Source organism: Boleophthalmus pectinirostris, unplaced genomic scaffold (genome assembly GCF_026225935.1).
Source record: "Boleophthalmus pectinirostris isolate CB_2022bp ecotype Guang Dong unplaced genomic scaffold, ASM2622593v1 HiC_scaffold_18, whole genome shotgun sequence".
Classification (NCBI taxonomy): Eukaryota; Metazoa; Chordata; class Actinopteri; order Gobiiformes; family Gobiidae; genus Boleophthalmus; species Boleophthalmus pectinirostris.
In genome coordinates, this window is record NW_026571133.1 from 764,001 (window position 1) to 769,895 (window position 5,895).

The window sequence follows — 5,895 nt, forward strand, 5'->3', positions numbered from 1 at the left end:
CACTTACCGCGCACGAGGGCCAAATCAGGACTAGAGAGCGGAGACGAACCCCCCCCCGCGGAGTCCCTGTACACAACCACGCTATCAGACGCCGACGCTGGCAAGGCTCCGGGCTGCAGATTAACATTATATAAGTGAGTGTTACCTGCTGCTGTGCCCTTGAGCAACACCCCTGTAGGTTTCTCAGTGTCGGGGTTTGATCTCTGTGGGAACAACAGAGCGTCAATAATGGATGAAGAAGAAGAGGCACGTGGAGAGGGAGGACACGATGGAGCGGGCTGGTTGGTTAATAGGGCTCGTTTAGTTCTTCTCTCAAACTGAAAACGCTTTGTTCCACCTTGTGATGTCATGTGGTGATACGGGAGGTGCTCCACTGTGTTTTTAAACTCCACACACCTTCACTAGAATCATGTGGATCATTTCAGCCCTGGAACTGCCGATCTCTACTGAACTAAAGACGAAACGTAGCTGTCAACTTGAAAACTAAAATATCGATATCGTGGGATGCTGTATCGATATATCGGCAAGAATATTTTTTGGTATATTTTACTAAATTATTTTGTCACAATGCTACAGTTTTGTTGCTTGTTTAGAGGAAGGATTTAGCTGTTTGTTATTGAACTGTATCAAATCGAAAAACATATATCGTATCGAGTCAAAAGCTCACTGTATAGAGATTTGTATCGTATCATGGCCTATGTATCGTATCGGCAAATTCTCAATGATACCCAGCCCTAGTCGTAATACAGGAAGTGCTCCACTGTGTTTTTAAACTCCCTACACCTTCACTAGGAATCATTTCAGCTCTGGAATTGCCGATCTTGACTGAACTAAAGGGAAAATGTAGCTGTTAACTTGAAAAATATCACTTTGTGACATCACAAGATAGAACAGAGCTTTGGAGATGCAGACAGACTAATTATTAGGGATGTTTAAAAATGAAAATTTATATATAATATCATTTAATGTGATGTTACAGTCTCGATATCATGGGCTGCTGTATCGATATATCGCCAAGAGTATTTTTTGGTATATTTTGTTACAGCTGTTGTTTGTTTAGTGGAAGGAAATTCATTTATGTGACATTTTCACTGTTTTGACGATTAAAATGTTTGTGTTTCATATGAACTTTGCACAGAAAGTGGTTTAACAAAGACTTTTAGTATCACAGCCATGATTTAGCCTTTATTTTTTATTGAACCGTATTGAATCGATTTTAAATATATTGTACTGAATCAAAAGTGCTCTGTATCGAAGATAGATTAATGCCACCGAAACGTGAAACCACCAGAAATGCTAGTCACATGACTAGGCTGGTGTCACATCATCACAATGTCATGATGTCATGTGGGTGGTAAAAGCAAGGAAGTGGAGCACCATGTTTGACGTTGCAGGAGCCCGTTTTGAACCGAGGAAGAAAACAGTCTTTTCTACTAGCGAGTAGTTCTAGCTCTGCTGTTTCCCATTTGTCTCTGGTTTGTTTAAACTGTTTTCCATAATAGTGTCACATGACCAATGTCGCAAACCCAGCAAATCAGGAGTGACGTGGTCCAATAAGGATGCAACTAGAGCTCCTACGTCAGTGTATCAGTGTTTTCAGGCGTCCACACAGTGCTGGATCAGATTTGTACTCGAATGAATTCCTGGGAGCTGGAGGCACCAGATCGTTCCGTCTCTGGAGCTGTTTTCCATCGGATTATTGTGAACAAACACTGCACACACAGCAAAAACAACTCAAATACGAACTAGTGTGGACGAGGCCTTGATTAGTGTCTATCATTTGATCCCGATACTCCCGTCCCTACAAACCAATCCTTATTGCGCCATAAACTTCCGCGACTTCTTCTCGGAAATCCCGTGACCTCACTGTTCCCACAATACGCTGCTCTCATTCTCATCCCCGTGTCTTTAGGGTATACAGGAAAAAATAGATTACACCGTGAAGCTCATTCAGCTCGGCTCAGTCACTACACCCCAGAGCCCGATTCTGGCGAGAGGAAGAAGGAGAGAAACCCCACTGACTAAAGCGGGAGAGAGGAAGAGAGACGAGAGTGTGGAGAGGAGAGGGGAGCAGTGAATTTGTTTACATCGGAATCTCATACAAAATGGAGGAGCGGGCTGTCAGAGCGGAGAGGCAGCATTAGCCGGCGGGCAGGGGCTGCGCGGGGCATTGATTGGAGCTCGTCTGCGGCGTATGGACAATATAAAACTAGTGCGTCTGTGGGGAGGCAGCGCTCGACCTGATTTATAACGCAGGAAACAGGACGGAGCGTAACGGGAAAGCACGCGCCGGGCTCAGAATGTGGTGAGGCTGCAGTAATGACACGGGCGACAGGGCTGCGGATAACGATTATTTTAGGAGCTGAGTAGTTCATTATTGTTTTTTTGATTAGAGGACCGGTCAAATGGTTGTTTCTATTGACACTTTGCAGCTGATGACATCGATATTCTCAGTCTGAAGTTCTGTTACTGAGTTTAGACGTGAATCTGAGTTTTATTTTAACACGATCTGACCAGAAAGAACTGACTAGTGAGCTTAAAAAGTCCCTCTCAAATAAGATTACTGGGTGGATCTACAATAAAAACTGGATAAGCCCCTCCCCCTCTGTCCCGGCTCCAGACAGACTAGTGGCCGCTCCAGGGAGCTTGGGCCCAGAAAGAATTGTTCCACAAAGCACAATGCATTTTTTGGGAATTCAAACTGTCCGTGTTCGACGGACAGGTTATCCACAACTTTCACAAAGCTGACAGAGAGAGTTCCTGCCTCGAGTGGAGGAGTTCAAGTATCTCGGGGTCTTGTTCACGAATGAGGGGAGGAAGGAGCGTGAGATTGACAGGTGGATCGGTGCAGCGTCGGCAGTGATGCGGTCGCTGTATCGGACTGTTGTGGTGAAGCAGGAGCTGAGTCGAAAGGCAAAGCTCTCGATTTACCGTCAATCTAAGTTCCTCCCCTCACCTCTGGTCATGAGCTGAAAGGACGAGACGGATACAAGCAGCCGAAATGAGTTTCCTCCACAGGGTGTCTGGGCGCTCCCTTAGAGATAGAGTGAGGAGCTCAGTCACACGGGAGGAGCTCGGAGTAGAGCCGCTGCTCCTCCATGACGAGAGGAGAAGCTGAGTCTCGGGCATCTCTTCCTTATGCCTCCGGGACGCCTCTTTTGGGAGGTGTTCTGGGCATATCCCACTGGGAGGAGGCCGCAGGGAAGACCCAGGACAAGCTGGAGGGACTATGTCTCTGAGCTGGTCTGGGAACATCTCGGGGTTCCCCCGGAGGAGCTGGAGGAAGTGTCTGGGGTGAAGGAAGTCTGGGAGTCCCTGCTTAGACTGATGCCCCTGCGACCTGACCCTGGATAAGCAGAAAGAAAATGGATGGATGTACAAAGCTGTTTTAAGAGCCACGAAACACCAAAATCACTTTTTTTTCCTGCTGATTCTTTGTGTAATTGGGTCTAAAATAGTGCATCTCTATTCCTGGCTTTATTTTGGTATTTTAGCGCAGATTTGTTCAAAATGTGACTTTTGGGTCAAAGTCATGTCTGTACCAGCGTCTTTAAGATCAACTACGGCCAGGACATTTGAATTTTTGGATTGGAATAACGGCCGCCAATGAGTCAGACAGGTTATTATGAGCACAGACACTGGCGTCTACGGGCGGAACATGAGGACCCCCTCTCCGCCCCGCTGAGAGGGGATCGGTCGGCTGTCAATCATCGTCACCCCTCACTCTGGAGGATTATTCCCATTTTGCCTCGGTAGAGTGTTTAATGGCTCTTTAATGTCAAACTGTGAAACATTCCAGACAGAGCAATGACAGAAATCCAAAGAAACAACCAAAAACTTACGCAGTGCACCTTTAAATGGCTTTTGTTTTCTACTGTACCTTTGTTTTTTTTGATTTTTTTAGTCTCCTGACGCTTTGACCAGACACAGATTGCTCCGTATCGCGTGCAGAACTCGGCACAGACTGTTCCACACGAGCAGAGTTGGTCTATAACAGAGAAACCACGAGCACTGTGCAGGTGACAACAGCCTAAAGTACAACGCAATCACATTAGTGTTGTGCGAAACGCTGCTCCTTCTTATTGACTTTCCCATGGTGCATTGCTCCTGTACATTTGCACACGCAGTAATGTCTCCCATAAGCCCCAGTAACTTATTTTGCGTTTCATATCGACCCGGTCTGGCCTCCATCCAACTCATTTTACAGTTTTGTGCACAGGAGATGCTGTTTACCATAAAAAAAATACATTACATGGACACTGCAATCTATATAGAACTGGAGGTGCACAGTACAGGGAGGTGGTTTGGGGTTATTTACAAAAAAAAAGTTAATGTGGAACAAAAGTAATAAGAAAAGTACAACAAATAGAAGTGTAGTAATGTGTGTTCCTTTGGATTGTACAGTCGTCCCTCGATATATTGCGGTTCACCTTTCGCGGACTCACTGTTTCGTGGATTTTTTTTAGTGCAGTTTTGGTGCAGTTTTGAACGTGAATTGTGTTCCTCCCCCTGCGTCCTGATTGGCTAAGAGACTGTAGATCGTTGTCAATCAATCTCCTCCGTCCCGTTTCTCCTGTACAGTACAGAATGTGTTCAGTTTGACAAATTTACATACCGTATTTTCTGCACTATTAGGCGCTCTGGATTATAAGACATATAAGTCATTAAATTGTCTATTTTTGAACTTTTTTCACAAATAAACTGCACTGGACTTTAAGCGAAACCCAACAGTGTGATGGGTGAGTGGTTTTGTTTGTTTGTTCGTTCACGGTGACTCTGGGCTTTGTTCAGTTGTGGCGTGTAGGGAGGGTGTGTCTGGGACCAACGGATTGTCGGCGTGTTCGCAGTGACTCAGTTGTTCAGTCGTGTCTAGAAGTGGCACATTGCGCTCGCTTTTTCGTTTCGTTCCTCCGTTGGGTTCCTCGTCGGCGTGGAGTGATGAGTGTGTCTGTGGGTGTTTTTCGCTGTCTGCTCCGTGTGTGTGTTTGTGTGTTCTGCGGGTGGTGCGGCTTTGTAGTTTACTGAAGTCGTGCTGGGACACCTGAGTGGATTCGTGTACAGGACGCTCTGGATTGTGGGACATGCAGTTGTTTTTTGATGGGGTTGGAGACTTAAGAGCGCGTCTAATAGCCCAGAAAATACGGTAAATGTTGGATCTCTATCAGTGTGATTCTGAAGTGTTGTATGTTTGCAAGATTTCCCCTGACAAATCCCTCAATGTCGATGAAACGTTCTGCACCGACAAAGTCTCCTGCGGTCGCACCCAAAAGGCAGAGGAAGATGTGACCATCGCACAAAAAGTTGAGCTTCTGGACACGCTGGAGGTAGAAGTCACGCGGCTGTAGCAGAGTCCTGCACCGGGTCGGGTATGAGCACATAGTTGCTGAAACGGGCGGGTTTTAACGTTCTGGAATTTTGCGGGCAATTAGTAATTATACACGGGCAGGTCAGGACTAAACCAGGACTAAACCAGGGCTAAACCAGGACTAAACCAGGACTAAACCAGGTCAAAACCAGGGCTAAACCAGGACTAAACCAGGACTAAACCAGGACTAAACCAGGACTAAACCAGGTCAAAACCAGGGCTTATCTTGGACTTAAGAGAGAGAACACCGAAGCTGGGTGTCTGCAAAACGCAATCGCGCGACGGCTGTGTTTACCTCCGTGAGGTGCGGAGCTGAGCCGGTCCTTTCTCCTGCGGTCACCTCCGAGCCTGTCCCGACAGTGAGTCTTGGTTCAGTTCTGGTTTAGTTCTGGTCTAGTCCTGGTTTACTGCTGTTTCAGTCCCGTTTACTTGTTTAGTCCTCCTCTTCAGTCCTGGAATCAGTCCTGGGTTAGTCCTGGTTTAGTCTTGGTTCAGTCCGTGGTGTAGGCAGTGCAAAAGTTTGATATAAT